Genomic DNA, 19,507 nt, shown 5'->3' on the forward strand with positions numbered 1-19,507 from the left:
TGTGTGTGTGTGTGTGTGTGTGTGTGTGTGTGTCAAAGCAGGAATTCACCTCCCTCCGCATTGCTGAGGACCTTGGAAGTTTATCTCACACAGAAGTTGAAAAAGCATTATGTTCATTTAAAGGTATTGTAGGTAGAAATCCCCAAAAATACTTTTTTCCAATTTTTTTCAAACTGTCTTTATATATCAATGCATAATTAAAATGTAAGTACTCTGGAAAATAAATTATAAAAATCGAGTGTCTGTAGTTCTCTCAGGACTATAATAAACACAGCTCATTATTCCATTCGGGACGAAAGAAATGATTGGCTGGGGCGACTGTCACTCTCCCTCGCTACCATGGATACCACCTCTGCTGATACAGGAGGAGCCCAAATGCGCGCACCCGTTTGAAAAGGAACGGAAGCTAGTAATAACAAACAATTATGGCAGAGAAAGAACAGTCACAATTCTCAGTAACGTTACCTGCATATAGAGGCAGCGAAGTCAAACGAGTTAAAAAAAGGAAGACAGTATTTGAAAAGGCTATGAACAAAAAGTCTTTGGATAAATAAAGAAATCATAAGAGAGTCGGCGTGGCTTTCCAGCGTCGGCTACTACTGAGTGATCTCAAGGGGCTGAAAAGTGACTCCATGATGGCTTTATTTCTGCTGGACAGGTAATCTTGCTGTTTTCATTTTGATGGCATTTATTTTTTCATGAAGCATGTATCACTAGCACACCTAACTACCTAATATTAGCTACCTAACGTTACGTAGCATAACTAACGGTACTGGCTTAGCTATGACAGTGTAACTTTGGTGTCGACTAGTATAACGTTACTGTTAGTGAGCCAGGGTTGAGACGATAAATAAGCAATAGGCCTATCTGCAGTCGAAAGCTGTTTTATTTAATTTCGCCGAATCTAACTTTAGGTTAAAACGTTTAGGGGATCTATTTTTATACCTAGCTTTACCCTCTGCCTAAACTGTGTTCCTATTTTCACCGTGAACTCTACCTACTCCGTTTCTTCACGTTTGGTTTGTTGTTATATGCTCTACATATGTTTACATATGTCTTTATGTTGTATCTGTATGTGCTATACAATAAATGTTGTGTGTGTGTGTGTTATATTATCTTGGGTCTGCAATGCAGTTGTGAGAAGGTGTTTGAGTGTATTTAATTCAGTTTATCTGTAAACAATCTTATGTTATGAATCTTACGAATTCACCTTCATCACAGTGTAACTGATAGTAACGGCAAACGTGTATCAATGAAACTATTTATAGCTTTGCCTTATATTGAGTTTGATTCCGTTACGAGCTAGTAAAATATTTTAAACTTTACAAGTATCGTTATGCGAGCTGGATAGTGAGTACTAACAGCCATGTTAATTGTTTATATTCATACTGATAAAGTTAGTTATTTTATTACTTGTGATTCTGACATGATGTCACTACATCTGGTAAAGCTGGTAAACACGTCCGAGTCTTCCAGCTGAGCGAATGGCCGGGATCGCGCGTTCATTTGTTTTGGGGGCGTGGCTTTGGAAGGAGCCGAGTAGGGAGGGAGTGGGAGTTAATGGAATAATGAGCTGTGTTTATTGTAGTCCTAAAAGGACTACAGACACTCGATTTTTATAATTTCTTTTCCAGAGAATTTTAATTATGCATTGATATATAAAGACAGTTTAAACAAATTTTGACAAAAAGTATTTTTGTGGATTTCTACCTACAATACCTTTAAATGAAATGATTATAAAATTTACATTTAGTCATTCACAAATATTTGACACTGACTCAAGTTGGAAAACCATGCTGTTCAATTAAAAGTATATAAATTAAACAAAAATAAAATCATCTTACTGTTTCACCATGGTTGAAAAAAACCCACAAGTGTTTCCCCTGAAGTCTTTTCTCTCTGTCACACCAGCGTGTGGCTGGCCTGGTATCTGTTTTTGTGACACGTTCCAGAGCCCATTGAAAAGCAGTTGTGTTCCTTTAAAAGTGTATAAATTAAAATATATCATATATAAAATAAATAGTTTACTAATTTAACTAAAGTTGAAAAGCATGTTGTTCATTTAAAATCTTACTAAATTACTGAAGTTGAAAAGCATTCTGTTCATTAAAAAATCTTACTAAATTACTGAAGTTGAAAAGCATTCTGTTCATTTAAAATAAATATTTTACAAATTTACTGTACCAATTATGTTAGATTTAGACAAAATCATCTTACATTTTCACCAGGGTTGAAGAAAAAAAATCACACAGGTAGTGCCTGTCAGCATGGACAGTGTGCGTGACAAATAAGTGATATCATCGCTGTTTTCGTACCACCGGTAATAAATTACTTTTAATTCATAAGACTTATTTTCAGGAGTGACAGTTATCAGTGAAATATGGCGCTCGTGTAATCAAAAGGTCTGGCTACCCCCTGGGAATGTGAATTGGCCTTGAACCTAAACAGTTCCATTCATAGAGTACTGAAAGAATATAGTGGACACACAGCTCCACCGTTTTCCCATAGTTTTTCACAGGCTCTTACTGTAAAAGGCTATAAAATAGCCAAGACACATGGACGTGTGCCATACCCCATGTTTGGACCAAAAACTTTTGCACCCTCTCTTCTGTGACCACCTCATCAAAAATGCAAAACAGTGAGTACTTTCTCTATAATTAATTTATGCTACGGTGCTGTTTATCTGTATTATGCAATGATGTTTAATTTGAAAAATTGTTTATACATAAGGAAAAGACGGTATTATTCATTAGTGTTTTAAATAGCCCAGGCTATGTATTTGTTTTATCCACATTATGCTATTAGTATTTTTATCTGGTGTAACTGGTGATACAGATATTAAAATGTATCTACTATATTAATTTATCAAAGTATGGGTTTAAAAATATGGAGCATTGTATTATGATATTGATGTGATACAGATATTAACATGTATCTACTATATTAATTTATCATAAAGTATGATTTTAAAAATGTACAACATTGTTTATGTTCATTATGCTATGTTTTTTTTAAACCATATCACAAAAGTATCAGTTTAACATGACTGTTTTACAGCAATGTTTATTTTGCATTATGCTATGTTGTATTTTTTATCTGATGTAACTAAAATCTGCAGCATCGTTTATTTAAGCTGCAGGGTTTCCATAAAGGACCTTAAAATAAATGTTTTGGATTTATTCAGTTTTAAATCTTATTTAGAGATTATTTTAGTCATGCTTATATGTGCATAGGCCTATTTTATTCCTCTTCAGTTACTTACTTTTTAAATTTTGCTAGGTTACTTTTTAATTCTTCTTTTACTCTGTCTTTGATTTTAACTTTTAGCAATTTGCATGATAAATTGTTTAACATGTAAGCTATATGAATGACACTGCCACAATGTGATAAGCAAAACATATAAAAGTCAAGTCAAAGCTATTTATGTAGGCTAGCGCTTTTCATTGCCATTTAAAATAACATGGTCTTTCCTTCTCTCTCTAGAGACAGCAAACACTGAAGGACAATCAGGCAACCAAGTAACATGTTAGTATGGTTTATATTTTATTTTTAATGAGAAAACATTATAGAGTGCAACAGGCAGTTTCTGGGAGTAAAAACATTTACTTTCTCCATACGGAAATTAATTTTAAAGACAAACCTACTGTGAGCTAAGAGGTTGTTAATACATGGTATTTGATTCTGATAAAGCCTTCAGCTTATTTTTTTTGTAAATAATCGTGTTTCACAGTTGAACTCCTGGTGAAAACTACATTACCCATGAGCCATGATGCTGTAGTGAAAATTATGTCAAACATAGTTTAAAAAAAAAAAAAAAAAAGCAACACACTCCAAAATAGCTCTGCCCACTCCCATGAAGCACTGCGAATGACATAATCTCCCTACCCTCTCAAAATACTGAAATGTTTGTATAAGCTATATATGCATATTTTGCATATTTATATATAAATATATATTTTTTAAAATCACTATGGGAAATAAGAATGAAAAAGGGGGGGAGGCACTGTTGCACTCTATGTATAATGACAGATGAACTGACAGATATTTTATGTAAACAGGCAAAATCTCTGCATCTGATGATGGCCATGTGTTTTCGCCGATCATAACTGGTTTAACTCTTGGCTCCTTTGAGATCAATATGACTTCTGCCAAACCAAATGTGCCAGCATACTGTAAGTGTAAAACACGAGAAACTATTAATACACGAGAAACTATTAAAACAGTTTTCACTTATGTAATGTATAAAATTATTCTTAATTAATCAGTCGTAGTTAACTATTTGCGACCAATTTTAAGGAAGGTTACATTCTGGTCTAACAGTGTCATGTACAAATTTGCAATACAGAATTGTTTTGTGTTTTTGGTACTATTGGATCGAGTTTTGTAGAATTTATTTTATGTGGTGTAATGCTCCTGGATTATTCAGAATTGTAACTATTACTACAGCCTTCATCAACCATTTATTTTACTGCAGACTTATCAAACTTATTTATTTACTGCAGATTTGATCAAAGCCAAATACTGCCCAAACGGGGATACTGGGAAAGAGAGAAACAGGATAATACAAGGTTAGATTCAATCTTTATATTCTTTCCCATTTTGCCTTCATTTTCCTTTTTCCTGTTATTGTTTTTAATTTTTATATTCTCAGATCATCAAAGGTTTCTGAAAGCAAACATCAGTCAGTTGGTTGAAAAAGTGAAGAACATTGATCCAATAATTGACAATCTTGATTGCTCAATGAATCAGTTACAAATGTGCGAGCGAATCCAACACACCAGATGAAGACGAGGGAACCGCTGGACTATGTGAATTGTGAAAGCATTGCCAACGACCTGGTCAACGCTTTGTTCAAGCATGAAGAATCTCTCATGAAGAAACTACAATAACAACTGTTGTAGCCTATTGTTTGGCATTATGTACTTAAACATTTTTTTTTTAAATAAAATGTTTTTAATAATTGATTGGTGATGGAGTTTTATTTTTTGAATTTAGAACCAAGTATATTGTACAAGTAAGAAGAAACCAAACTGGCCATATAATGAAATATTGCACATAATAAACAATGGCAAAGTTTGTATTCCTTAAAAAAACGCAATGTTTGAGAACCCTAATATTGGTGTAATCTCTGCGAGGTCTCAACCACAAACGCAAAACTTTGTGGTGGGTGATACGGGCATAGCTTTACTAAAGGACAATATTATGGAAGTAATTTTCAAACTATATTTTATTTATTTATATTATGGTTTTCATGTTGATTTAAAGTTTTTGTTATTAACTAATACCTTTATATTTTACATCCAGCACAAAATTTTGTTCAAAAATCGTTCACTGACCGCAAATAATCAGATAATGGTGTGTTCACAATCTAAAATTAGATATTATCCTGCTTAGTATGTGTGTAAATAGTTGTGCTTACATGTTTGGATGTATTTTTATACGCCAACATATTTTGTCACACCGTAGTGATGCAAAGCTCCACACTCTTGTAAAGACTATGGTATAACTTTAAAACATAATCTTTATACATGAATTCAAAAGACCAAATCACTAAGAAAACAGGGAATGAAAAGCACCGTTTATAATAAATACACAAAGTATTAACGGAAAAAGTAAGTGTATGCTGTTTCACACTTAAACTATTACAACAGAATCACATCTGACTATGCAGATAAAATTGCACAAAAGTAAATTCTAGTGATCAACTTGCTAAAGAGTAAATACAACATGAGCCATTTAAAGAAAATACGAAAAGACACTTGTGATCAGTTTTGTAATTGACATTTTATATAGTCAATTAGGCCGTTTACATCTTGCTTCTTTTTGTTTTTGTACAGTTTGCAAAAATTATAGTCTCCGAGCGTGGTCAAACATATAGGAATTTTTTGTACAGTTTGCAAAAACTATAGTCTCCGAGCGTGGTCAAACATATAGGAATTTATGAAAAACATGAACAGATATTTCTACATGAGATATTTCTTTTAGAACATCTTTCAGCTATGTCTACGAAACATCAACATGAAAGATGAGTATTGCTGTTTTTCTGTTACCTATAAAACTATTATACTTCAAACTCGTCTAGCTATTGCCCATTTCACAGCACAGTCGGTTATTTTTTTCTACGTGACTAAACAACGGTTAAGCTAATGAATTACCCTTGAAAGGCGGGATGATTCATTTTTTATTCCGTCTACACCGATACTTTGACACAAGAGTTTTAGTCAGGGGTCTTTTAGGCCTGATCCAGAAAACAGACATTGTGTTTTATGTCTTAATAATCGTTCTTCTTTTTATGAAAAGTAAGCAGTTTTTGGCCTCATCATCCAAAATGTTTAAACATATTGTAAATATCAATTGTTATATAAATTATATGTGAGGCACGCTCAGTCGCATTAGAGTCGGATTCTTGTTTATATTGAACATTGTTATTAAACCGCTAGTGTTCTTAAATTGTTTACCACGGTTTAATTTTTAACAACACAATCGTAACACTTTTCGTATTTTGTACGATGTTTTCTTTACACTCTCACCCCATGGATATCCGTTTCCTACAGTTAGCTGTAATGTTAGTGAACTCTAGGCCTTCTCTTTTTTCATATACGACAGTATTTGCATGAATTGGCTTGATTTAATAAAATGATGGTTTAAACCACATTATATTATTATACCATCCTAGTTTTTAAATATCTCTTAAATGTATATTTTATATTTTAACCCTTTATGCGAATGCGAATATAGAATACCGCACAAGGATCTCTGAAATATTTTTTTTGTGTAAAACATCTATGTTAGGTCATAGATCTATCTATGTTTTTAAAAATACAAAGACATCTTTCTCTAAGTGACCCTCAAACCTTGGGATACAACAAAACACGGTGCTTCCGTGTAGCTACGATGATTTATCAGAAAATTACTTTTGTTGCTTTGTTTGAAGAAACACTTTAATCAGCTGGTGCTTGATAATTATTAAACAACCCTCAATTCTGTAATGACGCGTTTTATGTGATATTGATATCGCGTTTTAATTTAAACTCAATGCGTTAAAGTTCTATAACTGAATTTAATATTTGGTAAAGTTAACTTAAAGCCTTACTTTCTAAATGCTTTTTACAGAACTTGTTGCAAACAATTCATCCCCTTTTTTAACCTCTTAATCTTTAATGAAAATATCATTACTGGATTAAGAGAAAATATTTGTCTTTGTCAGGAAAACAATGTTTCCTACATTTAGCCGTGATGCTAGCAAGCTCTTGGTTTTCTTGGCATCTTTTTGCTTGTATACAACACTTGATATGCATTAAACCACGGTATTCATTTAAATAGTATATTATCCTAGTTTATTACTATAATTATATTTTGGGGCGGTAAGTGGACATCTCTCTGGCGGCATATGCATAACTTCTCCATGACTTTACTTCTGATTCAATGAGGCTTTAATCCTAGGTAGCGGTTTACTACGTCATGACGATGATACTATACAACTCCTCCTACGGGGCGGGCTAAGCACTATCAGTTGTCCTGATAAACTCTACACAGAGCCCAGCCTCAGTTATCGCACACAACCCCTGGCTCTAGCTCTAATAGTTGCGGACTGCTGTGCTACGGCAACATCTCATTGACCAAAAGTCGAAGGAATTGATCAGAAGTTCCTGTTTGTCTGAGCCTGCCGTAAACTACACTTTTTCGACTCACGCTTCAGACCCAAAAACACAAACTTCCGAGCGTTAAAGCACAAGGCCTGGACGATTGTGCCGCAAGGACTCGCTCAAGAGATTTCTGGAACTAACAGAATCCCGAAAAGGGGACCGAAAAATCTGAAAACTTCAGAAATGGCGACGCAAAAGCTGATGGAGAGCGACTCCCCGTCGAGTTCTGGCGATGCGGGACACAAGTATCATCCGGCGTGTGAGTGCGCCACGGGCAATGGCTGTCGTTTAAGAGGTACGGTAGACTCTATGTTTAAAGATCATTTTAGAGGCCCGATGGTTAGCTTGATGCACAGGATCATCGAGGCTGCGTTTGATGAGAATAACGATTGTGCGAGGGATACCAAACGTGTGAAAATCTCAAAAAAGAAATGGATGTCATAAGAGGCTTGGTTGGATCCTGGACAGATGTTACGCCCATGTTTTTAAACGACAAAGAACCGATCGGCGTAATCCTCAGAAAAGTTCTGGATGTGATGCTTGAATCTCGTGAGGAATTCGAAGTCGACGAACTACTCTGTATATGTACGTTTGTAACAGATCTCTGTGTGTCACTGTTGTCAAAAAATGCAAAAACAGATGTTGACGAAATAGTTGAGGGCCTCTTCAACTATACCCTAGACAAAAGACATGGTAGCGTGCAGAGACTTTCAATTCTGGTTGGATCATAAATAAATGGAGTTATTGTCTACTTTATGTATATGTAATGCCGGTCTATCATAATTTTGTAAAGAAAAATGCTGTTGAAATAAAATATTGTACCACTTAACTCATTCTTTGCGACAGTGTCGGAGCTTTGGAGTTTCACAGTTTTATAATAAAATGGTATTATAAGTCTTGATTCTTGCACATTAATAATTTTAATAGTTATCAAGCACCAGCTGATTAAAGTGTTTCTTCAAACAAAGCGACAAAAGTAATTTTCTGATCAATCATCGTACACGGATGCACTGTGTTTTGTTGTATGCCCAGATTTTGAGGGTCGCTGGTAGAAAGATTTCTTTGTATTTTTAAAAACATAGATAGATCTACATAGATGTTTTACACGCAAAAAATACTTCAGAGAATCCTTGTGTGGTAGGCCTATTCTATATTTGCATAAAAGGGTTAAAATATAAAATATACATTTAAGCGCTATTTAAAAATGGTATAATAAAATAATGTGGTTTAAACCATAATTTTATTAAATCATGTGCATACTGTCGTATATGAACAAAGAGAAGACCTAGAGTTCACTACAGCTAACTGTAGGAAACAGATATCCATGGGGTGAAAGTGTAAAGAAGACACCATACAAAACATTACAATCACACCCGGCAATACGATAAGTGTTGCGATTGTGTTGTTAAAAATGAAACCGTGGTAAACAATTTTAGAACACTATCACTGTTAAATATGCGGTTCAATAACAATGTACAATATAAACAAGAATCCAAGTTTCACATATAACTGTTGATAGTTAGGTACAATCGTTAGATAATTTATCAAACAATTGAAACTTGCGCTATGTTAAAACATTTTGATGATGAGGCCAAGACTGCTTATCACATGTTTTCATAACTTACTGCTTACCATCTGTTTTCTGGATCAGACCTAAAACTCTTGTGTCAAAGTATCGGTGTAGACGGATTAAAAAATGAATCATCCCGCCATTCACGTAAAAATATAGCCGGTAATTCATTAGCTTAACCATTGTTTAGCCACATACATAAAATAACTGTGTATCTATGACTGTGCTGTGAAATGGGCAATAGCTAGACGAGTTTGAAGTATAATAATTTTATAGGTAACAGAAAAACAGCAATACTCATCTTTCATGTCGATGTTTCGTAGACATAGCTGAAAGATGTTCTAAAAGAAATATCTCATGTATTAACATGTACAAAAACAAACAGAAGCAAGATGTAAACGGCCTAAGTGACTATATAAAATGTCAATTACAAACATACAAAACTGATCACAGGTGGCTTTTCGTATTTGCTTTAAATGGCTCATGTTGTATTTACTCTTTAGCAAGCTGATCACTAGAATTTACTTTTGTGCAATTTTATCTGCATAGTCAGATGTGATTCTGTTGTAATAGTTTAAGTGTGAAACAGCATACACTTACTTTTTGCGTTAATACTTTGTGTATTTATTATAAACGGTGCTTTTCACCCCCTGTTTTCTTAGTGATTTGGTCTTTTGAATTCATGTATAAAGATTATGTTTTAAAGTTAGACCATAGTCTTTACAAGAGTGTGGAACTTTGCATCACTACGGTGTGACAAAATATGTTGGCGTGTAAAAATACATCCAAACATTTAAGCACAACTATTTACACACATACTAAGCAGGATAATATCTAATAGTAGATTGTGAACACACTTTTATCTGATTACTTGGGGTCAGAGAACGATTTTTGAACAAAATTTTGTGGTGGATGTAAAATATAAAAGGTATTAGTTAATAACAAAAACTTTAAATCAACATGAAAACCTTAATATAAATAAATAAAAATATAGTTTGAAAATTACTTCCATAATATTTTCCTTTAGTAAAGCTATGCCCGTATCACCCACCACAAAGTTTTGCATTTGTGGTTGAGACCTCGCAGAGATTACACAAATATTAGGGTTCTCAAACATTGCCTGTTTTTTAAGGAATACAAACTTTGCCATTGTTTATTATGTGCAATATATCATTTTATGGCCAGTTTGGTTTCTTCTTACTTGTACAATATACTTGGTTTTAAATACAAAAATTAAAACTCCATCACCAATCAATTATTAAAAACATTTTATTTTTTTAAAAACTGTTTAAGTACATAATGCCAAACAATAGGCTACAACACTTGTTATTGCAGTTTCTTCATGATAGATTCTTCATGCTTGAACAAAGCGTTAACCAGGTCGTTGGCAATGCTTTCACAATTCACATAGTCCAGCGGTTCCCTCGTCTTCATGTTGGATTCGCTCGCACATTTGTAACTGATTCATTGAGCAATCAAGATTGTCAATTATTGGATCAATGTTCTTCACTTTTTCAACCAACTGACTGGTGTTTGCTTTCAGAAACCTTTGATGATCTGAGAATATAAAACTTAAAACAATAACAGGAAAAAGGAAAATGAAGGCAGAATGGGAAAGAATACAAATATTGAATCTAACCTTGTATTATCCTGTTTCTCTTCTTTCCCAGTATCCCTGTTTGGGCAGTATTTGGCTTTGATCAAATCTGCAGTAAATAAATAAGTTTGATGAGTCTGTAGTAAAATAAATGGCTGATGAAGGCTGTATTAATAGTTACAATTCTGAGTCTGAATAATCCAGGAGCATGACACCGCATAAAATAAATTAATCTTGGCTTATTCTACAAAACTCGATCCAATAGTACCAAAAACATAAAGAAATTCTGTATTGCAAATGTGCACATGCCAATGTTAGACCAGAATGCGACCTTCCTTAAAATTGGCCCCAAATAGTTAACTACGACTGCTTAATTAAGATTAATTTTATACATTACATAGGCGAAAACTGTTTTAATAGTTTCTTGTGTATTACACTTACAATTTGCCGGCACATTTGATTTGGCAGAAATCATATTGATCTCAAAGGAGCTTGAACCAGTTATGATCGGCGAAAAAACATGGCCATCATCAGATGCAGAGATTTTGCCTGTTTACATAAAATATCTGTCAGTTCATCTGTCAATTGTTCATTTTTTTTTTTCTTCTTTTATTATTGCTGCCATGAATTAAGTTAATTCGTGCCTTTGATAAAATCTGCAGTAAATAAATAAGGTTGATATGTCTGCAGTAAAATAAATGGCTGATAAAGGCTATAATAATAGTTACAATTCTCAGTCTGAATAATCCAGGAGCATTACACCACATAAAATAAATTCTACAAAACTCGATCAAATAGTACCAAAAACACAAAACAATTCTGTATTGCAAATTTGTACATGACACTGTTAGACCAGAATGTAACCTTCCTTCAAATTGGTCCCAAATAGTTAACTACGACTGATTAATTAAGAATAATTTTATACATTACATAAGTGAAAACTGTTTTAATAGTTTCTCGTGTATTAATAGTTTCTCGTGTTTTACACTTACAGTATGCCGGCACATTTGGTTTGGCAGAAGTCATATTGATCTCAAAGGAGCCAAGAGTTAAACCAGTTATGATCGGCGAAAACACATGGCCATCATCAGATGCAGAGATTTTGCCTGTTTACATAAAATATCTGTCAGTTCATCTGTCATTATACATAGAGTGCAACAGTGCCTCCCCCCTTTTTCATTCTTATTTCCCATAGTGATTTTAAAAAATATATATTTATATATAAATATGCAAAATATGCATATATAGCTTATACAAACATTTCAGTATTTTGAGAGGGTAGGGAGATTATGTCATTCGCAGTGCTTCATGGGAGTGGGCAGAGCTATTTTGGAGTGTGTTGCTTTTTTTTTTTTTTTTTTTAAACTATGTTTGACATAATTTTCACTACAGCATCATGGCTCATGGGTTATGTAGTTTTCACCAGGAGTTCAACTGTGAAACACGATTATTTACAAAAAAAAAATAAGCTGAAGGCTTTATCAGAATCAAATACCATGTATTAACAACCTCTTAGCTCACAGTAGGTTTGTCTTTAAAATTAATTTCCGTATGGAGAAAGTAAATGTTTTTACTCCCAGAAACCGCCTGTTGCACTCTATACTGTTTTCTCATTAAAAATAAAATATAAACCATACTAACATGTTACTTGGATGCCTGATTGTCCTGCAGTGTTTGCTGTCTCTAGAGAGAGAAGGAAAGACCATGTTATTTTAAATGGCAATGAAAAGCGCTAGCCTACATAAATAGCTTTGACCTGACTTTTATATGTTTTGCTTATCACATTGTGACAGTGTCATTCATATAGCTTACATGTTAAACAATTTATCATGCAAATTGCTAAAAGTTAAAATCAAAGAGTAAAAGAAGAATTAAAAAGTAACCTATGAAAATTTAAAAAGTAAGTATCTGAAGAGGAATAAAATTAGGCCTATGCACATATAAGCATGTCTGACTAAAATAATCTCTAAATAAGATTTTAAAACTGAATAAATCCAAAACATTTATTTTAAGGTCCTTTATGGAAACCCCGCAGCTTAAATAAACGATGCTGCAGATTTTGGTTACATCAGATAAAAAATACAACATAGAATAATGCAAAATAAACATTGCAGTAAAACAGTCATGTTAAACTGATACTTTTGTGATATGGTTAAAAAAAAAACATAGCATAATGAACATAAACAATGTTGTACATTTTTAAAATCATAATTTATGATAAATTAATATAGTAGATACATTCTGATATCTGTATGACATCAATATCATAATACAATGCTCCATATTTAAAAAAAATCATGCTTTGATAAATTAATATAGTAGATGCATGTTAATATCTGTATCACATCGATATCATAATACAATGCTCCATATTTTTAAACCCATACTTTGATAAATTAATATAGTAGATACATTTTAATATCTGTATCACCAGTTACAGCAGATAAAAATACTAATAGCATAATGTGGATAAAACAAATACGTAGCCTGGGCTATTTAAAACACTGATGAATTATACCGTCTTTTCCTTATGTATAAACAATATTTCAAATTAAACATCATTGCATAATACAGATAAACAGCACCGTAGCATAAATTAATTATAGAGAAAGTACTCACTGTTTTGCATTTTTGATGAGGTGGTCACAGAAGAGAGGGTGCAAAAGTTTTTGGTCCAAACATGGGGTATGGAACACGTCCATGTGTCTTTTTACAGTAAGAGCCTGTGAAAAACTATGGGAAAACGGCGGAGCTGTGTGTCCACTATATTCTTTCAGTACTCTATGAATGGAACAGTTTAGGTTCAAGGCCAATTCACATTCCCAGGGGGTAGCCAGACCTTTTGATTACACGAGCGCCATATTTCACTGATAACTGTCACTGCTGAAAATAAGTCTTATGAATTAAAAGTAATTTATTACCGGTGGTACGAAAACAGAGATGATATCACTTATTTGTCACGCACACTTTCCATGCTGACAGGCACTACCTGTGTGATTTTTTTCTTCAACCCTGGTGAAAATGTAAGATGATTTTATCTAAATCTAACAAAATTGGTACAGTAAATTTGTAAAATATTTATTTTAAATGAACAGAATGCTTTTCAACTTCAGTAATTTAGTAAGATTTTTTAATGAACAGAATGCTTTTCAACTTCAGTAATTTAGTAAGATTTTAAATGAACAACAATTAGTAAACTATTTATTTTATATATGATTATTATTTTAATTTATATACTTTTAAAGGAACACAATGCTTTTCAATGGGCTCAGGAACGTGTCACAAAAACAGATACCAGGCCAGCCACACGCTGGTGTGACAGAGAGAAAAGACTTCAGGGGAAACACTTGTGGGTTTTTTTCAACCATGGTGAAACAGTAAGATGATTTTATTTGTGTTTAATTATACACTTTTAATTGAACAGCATGGTTTTTCAACTTGAGTCAGTGTCAAATATTTGTGAATGACTAAATGTAAATTTTATAATCATTTCATATAAATGAACATATTGCTTTTTCAACTTTTGTGTGAGATAAACTTCCAAGGTCCTCAGCAGTGCGGAGGGAGGTGAATTCCTGCTTTGACACACACACACACACACACACACACATACATAGATGCGCGCTCGCTATGTTTTTTGAGGCAGTGTGATATCATTCATACATTGGATTGTTTGCAATATTTTTGTGACTTTTACAGAACAGATAAACGTTCACCATTTTATTTAAACTGAAATGCTTGGTTCAGTGAATAGTTCTACATTTATTTTACAGTTTTTGTGTGAGGTTTTATTTTATATTCTTTTACAGAACAGATAAACTTCCAACATTTTTTCTTATCACTTTCACAGCTGCCCTTGATAAAGCTCAGGGATATTTAGGGGATGCGGTGACCAAAACACCCACTTCAAACAATCAAACTAACTGTCACCATCAAAGCCAATACATCTCAAACTAACTCTCACATCACTTTATAACTGTAACATCAAAGCTTATGTTAACATCAAAGCCCAATACCTCCCTTTTCTTGATCAAATGAACTTCAAACGATCAAACTAACTGTCACCATCCATCATTTTGACAGAACCTGTAACCGCAAGGGGCGGAACTAGGTCAAAGGTAACCATCCATCATTTTGACAGAAAGTGTAACCGGAAGGGGCGGAAACTAGGTCAAAGGTAACCGGAAGGGGCGGAACTAGGTTAAAGGTAACAGGAAGGGGCGGAACTAGGTTAAAGGTAACAGGAAGGGGCGGAACTAGGTCAAAGGTAACATGAAGGGGCGGGACCGGAAGGGCGGGACAAGAGGCGGGACAGGAAGGGGAGGAACCAGAAGGGGCGGTGAAAGATCAAAGGATAGCCACGCCCACCTGTCAATCAATCATTTTGACAGGTAGGGTAGGCTATTTACTACTCACAGGAAATGAGAAAGATTGCTGTTGAGTTTTACTCCAATTTGTACGCTGCTGAATCATCTGATGAACATTGCAGAAGAGAGCTGCTAAAAGACCTACCGGTGTTGTCTGAAGATAACAAAGAGCTCTTAGAAACTGATATATCCTTTGAGGAGATTTCTCTGGCTGTAAAGGGTCTCTCCTCAGATAAGAGCCCTGGCTTGGATGGACTACCGGCCGAGTTTTATAAATCTTCTTGGACGATAATTGGAGATGACTATTTTGAAGTACTTCAGAAATGTTTTAGTGAAGGTGTTCTTTCAACAAGCGGTCAACGAGCTGTTTTATCATTGCTCCCGAAAAAAGGAGATTTAACACTTTTAAAGAATTGGAGACCTGTGGCAATTTTGTGTACAGAATATAAAATTTTCTATAAGGTTCTTGCCAATAGATTAAATAAGGTGTTGTATGAAGTGGTACACAGGGATCAGTCGTATTGTGTCAAAAATAGATCAATCATGGATAATCTTCATTTAATCAGGGATGTAGTTGACTATGCTTATTGTAAAGATGTTAATATGGGCCTGTTGTCTTTAGATCAGGAAAAGGCCTTTGACAGGGTTGATCATGGTTTTATGTTTGACACCCTTAATGCTTTTGGTTTTGGGGAAAAATTTATTTCAAGGATCAAACTTTTATATGCTGAAGCGACATGCATGATCAAAACGGGTGGTGGTTTGAGTGTCCCAATTAATGTTAAAAGAGGAATCAGACAAGGTTGTCCAATTTCGGGCCAATTATACAGTATTGTAATTGAACCTCTGTTAGGTAAAATGAGAAGAGAGTTAAAGGGGATAAAGGTCAATACTTTAAACTGTTCTGTTAAACTCTCTGCCTATGCTGTTGATGTCACAGTTATTATCAGAGATCAAAGTGACATTCAGGTGCTTAAACAGGCTTTAGAGTTTTATGGAAAAGCCTCGTCAGCAGTAGTTAACTGGGGAAAGAGTGATGCGTTATGGTGTGGTAGTGTTTCTAAAGGTCCAAATCTTCCTGGTGGATTCCAGTGAGGAAGTGCAGGGATTAAATACTTAGGAGTGTTTTTGGGGACAGAAGAGTTTAAAAAGAAACATTGGGAGGGCCTCTTGGAGAAAGTGTGTGCAAAGTTGTCTCGATGGAAATGGTTGCAACCCCAGTTGTCATATAGGGGGAGGGTCCTAGTATGCAACAATTTGATTGCTTCTTCACTTTGGCATAGAATGACAATACTTGAACCTCCTGAGGATCTAGTACAAGGAATACAAAAGCGATTAGTGGATTTTTTCTGGTCGGGGCAGCACTGGCTGAAGGCGGCGGTACTGTATCTACCCACACAAGAAGGAGGCCAGGGATTGGTGGATATCAGAGCGAGGCTAAGGACTTTCAGATTGAAGACGGCACAAAGACTGCTGTATGGAGTAGATGTGAGCTGGGCTGAAGTAGCCTGTGCCCTCCTAAGAAGAGCTGGAAACATGGGGCTGGATCGCCATTTGTTCTTGATGGACTTTGACAAACTGAATTTGAGTGGGCTGAGTGTCTTTTATAGATCAATCTTAAAGTCATGGACACTTTTTAAGTTCTCACGGAGTGCAGACGGCACAAAAAAATTATGGTTGAAGGAGGAACCACTTTTTTTCAATTCTGAATTGGAATCAGATGTTTTTAAATCAGACACTTTCAGAAAAGCCATGTGGGCTGCAAATATGACAAAGATTGGACACTTAAAAGATAAAAAAAGTTGGATAAGCCCTGAGAAATTTGCTTTAAAACTTGCAATAAAATCAGTCAGGATGGCACAAAATATGTTGATCCAGATTTTAGAGTCTTTGCCTCAGGATTATCGATGGGCAATGGAGACTTCTGTTGAAGAGGCTGAGAACTGTGACTTTCCAGATTTGTTTTTCTCAGCAAGGACTGGTACATGGCAAGAAAAGGAGGGCTGCCTATTGTCTTTTAAGATGCCTTATATGGCCGCCTTTAGAGATGCTGATAAGAAAGACATTTACACTATGTGTGTGAAAGTGTGGCATCTTAACACACTGCAGAGTGTCAGTGATTCCAAGTGGACGGAGGTTCTGGGGCTAGGTGAATCCCCTAAAGGACGCTGGAGGTCCCTGTATAAGCTACCCATTGAGAAACGGTCTGGAGACCTTCAGTGGAGAGTAGTGCACGGGATTATAGCTACAAACAGACACAGAGCACACCTTGATCCAGAGGTAGGGGTAGGTTGTCTATTTTGTAGTGAGGAAGAGACTGTTTTTCATTTGTTTTTAAAGTGTAAAAGACTTCAATCCTTATTTGGTATCTTAGAAGAGTGGGTTCAAAAGTTAGGGGGAGTTTTTACTCCAGTACTTTTTATTGTTGGACCAAAGTATATGAAAAGTAGGAGGGAAGAACATGTTTTGTTAAATTTTCTTTTTGGTCAGGCAAAATTGGCGATATGGCTATCAAGAAAACATTGCTTGAACGATGCTGGGTCAACTGATGTTGTGTCTGTTTTAAAAGGGTTATTAAAATCTCGTATTAAAATAGAGTTTACATATTATAAATTGGTCAATGATATGGAGATGTTTAAAGGTAAATGGGCTGTAAATCAGTGTATTTGTGATGTTGATGAGTGTTTACGGTTTAATTTATTAAAAAAAAAAAAAAAGGAAAAAGAAAAACAACTAACTTAATGTATGAATAAATGTAATGTAGTGTAATTATTGTTTGATTAAAGAAGACCTAAAAGTCAAAAGTCTCTCTCTCTCTCTCTCTCTCTCTCTCTCTCTCTCTCTCTCTCTCTCTCTCTCACAGTTCGATCGCGCCCGCGCCTCTCCCTTTCTCGCACGCACACACACATCAGCATTGCAATATTGACATCGCAGTCTGCTCATTATACTGCGTTCAGACCAAACGCGAATTTAGCGTAATTTATCTTTATTTAGACTTTTTTTTATTTTTATACTGTGTATTCTCCGTGTAAATTCGTGCACCGAACCGTGACACCCGTACCGATTCGGTTCAATACGAATGCATATATATATATATATATATATATATATATATATATATATATATATATATATATATATATATATATATATATATATATATATATATTGTCAGGAATCAATCAAACTCGTTTCAGTCCACCACTCAAAGATCACTCTCTCCGGAATTTTAACCACACACACCTGTTCATCATCAATTACCTCATCAACCAGCTCAATAAAACACTCACTGTGACTTCAGTCTTTGCCAAGCCTCCAACAGGAACAGACCATAACCCATTGTCTCCCGAAGTCTCTGAATCATCCAGTGTCTGCTAAGTCAGTGGTTCCCAAACCTGTCCTGGCGACCCACCAACACTGCACGTTTTCTCTGTCTCCCTAATCAAACACACCTGATTCAACTCATCAGCTCATTAACCCATGTGATTATGAGCTGATGAGTTGAATCAGGTGTGTTTGATTAGGGAGACAGAGAAAACTTGCAGTGTAGGTGGGTCGCCAGGACAGGTTTGGGAACCACTGCGCTAAGTAACGTATACTCACCTGTGAAATACTAACCTCTGTATCCTTGTTCCGCTGTCTCTAGAAATCCTGTCTGGAATCCATGTGTCCCGAGATCTGGTATTCACCTGAGTTTCCTGTGTTCACGCTGAGTTCTACTTGCTCGTGGCTGCATCTGAAAGAGAAAAGACAAGTATAAATGAACTGTGACTGCTTGATATCAACTAACCTAAGGAGGACCTGCTCACCTGTAATCTGCCCCGCACGTAGTGATCATCACCGAATCTTCACCTGAACTTTGAATACTCACCTTTGCACTTGTTTCACATTAAAATAAACAATGTTTGAGTTCACTTACCTCTGTCTCTGTGCCTGTATCCTGACAGAAGCCTTGACCTAGAAAAGGATGAAACAGCGCGATGTAATCTGCCAGTAATGTTGATAATCCTACACAACCTACAGCCGCCGTTGTGAATCCCAGTCAGCCAGCGCTCAGTACTTCCGCAAACCCCGCTTCCTCTCTGGTTTGCTTCGCAAATGCAACTTCACGTCCAGCGCCATTCTCCGGCCGGGCGGAGGATTGCAACGGGTTCCTATTACAGTGTTCACTCGCTTTGGAACAGCAAGTCCAGTTATATCCCACTGAAAAGTCGAGGGTTGCTTTTATTATTCAACAGTTATCAGCAGCTGCATTAAGATGGGCTGAAACGTTGTGGCTGCAGGAATCTACAGTTACTTCTTCTGTACAGGAGTTTGTAAACCATTT

At 35.3% G+C, this 19,507-nt stretch overlaps 2 long non-coding RNA genes across 2 annotated transcripts; both read right to left on the minus strand.

The window, feature by feature from the left end:
- Positions 1-10,576: 10,576 nt before the first annotated feature.
- LOC143714007 (uncharacterized) lies at positions 10,577-11,485 on the minus strand. Its single transcript, XR_013195376.1, has 3 exons — positions 11,255-11,485; positions 10,856-10,922; positions 10,577-10,773 (listed from the first exon to the last, which is right to left on the minus strand). It is a non-coding gene; the product is annotated as an uncharacterized LOC143714007 (long non-coding RNA).
- Positions 11,486-11,807: 322 nt separating this feature from the next.
- On the minus strand, positions 11,808-13,504 carry LOC143714008 (uncharacterized). Its single transcript, XR_013195377.1, has 3 exons — positions 13,433-13,504; positions 12,455-12,496; positions 11,808-11,919 (listed from the first exon to the last, which is right to left on the minus strand). It is a non-coding gene; the product is annotated as an uncharacterized LOC143714008 (long non-coding RNA).
- Between the last annotated feature and the right edge of the window lie 6,003 nt (positions 13,505-19,507).

The sequence above is a fragment of the Siphateles boraxobius genome, unplaced genomic scaffold, assembly GCF_051911475.1.
Source record: "Siphateles boraxobius isolate OS27281-9 unplaced genomic scaffold, OSU_SipBor_1 53, whole genome shotgun sequence".
Lineage (NCBI taxonomy): Eukaryota > Metazoa > Chordata > Actinopteri > Cypriniformes > Leuciscidae > Siphateles > Siphateles boraxobius.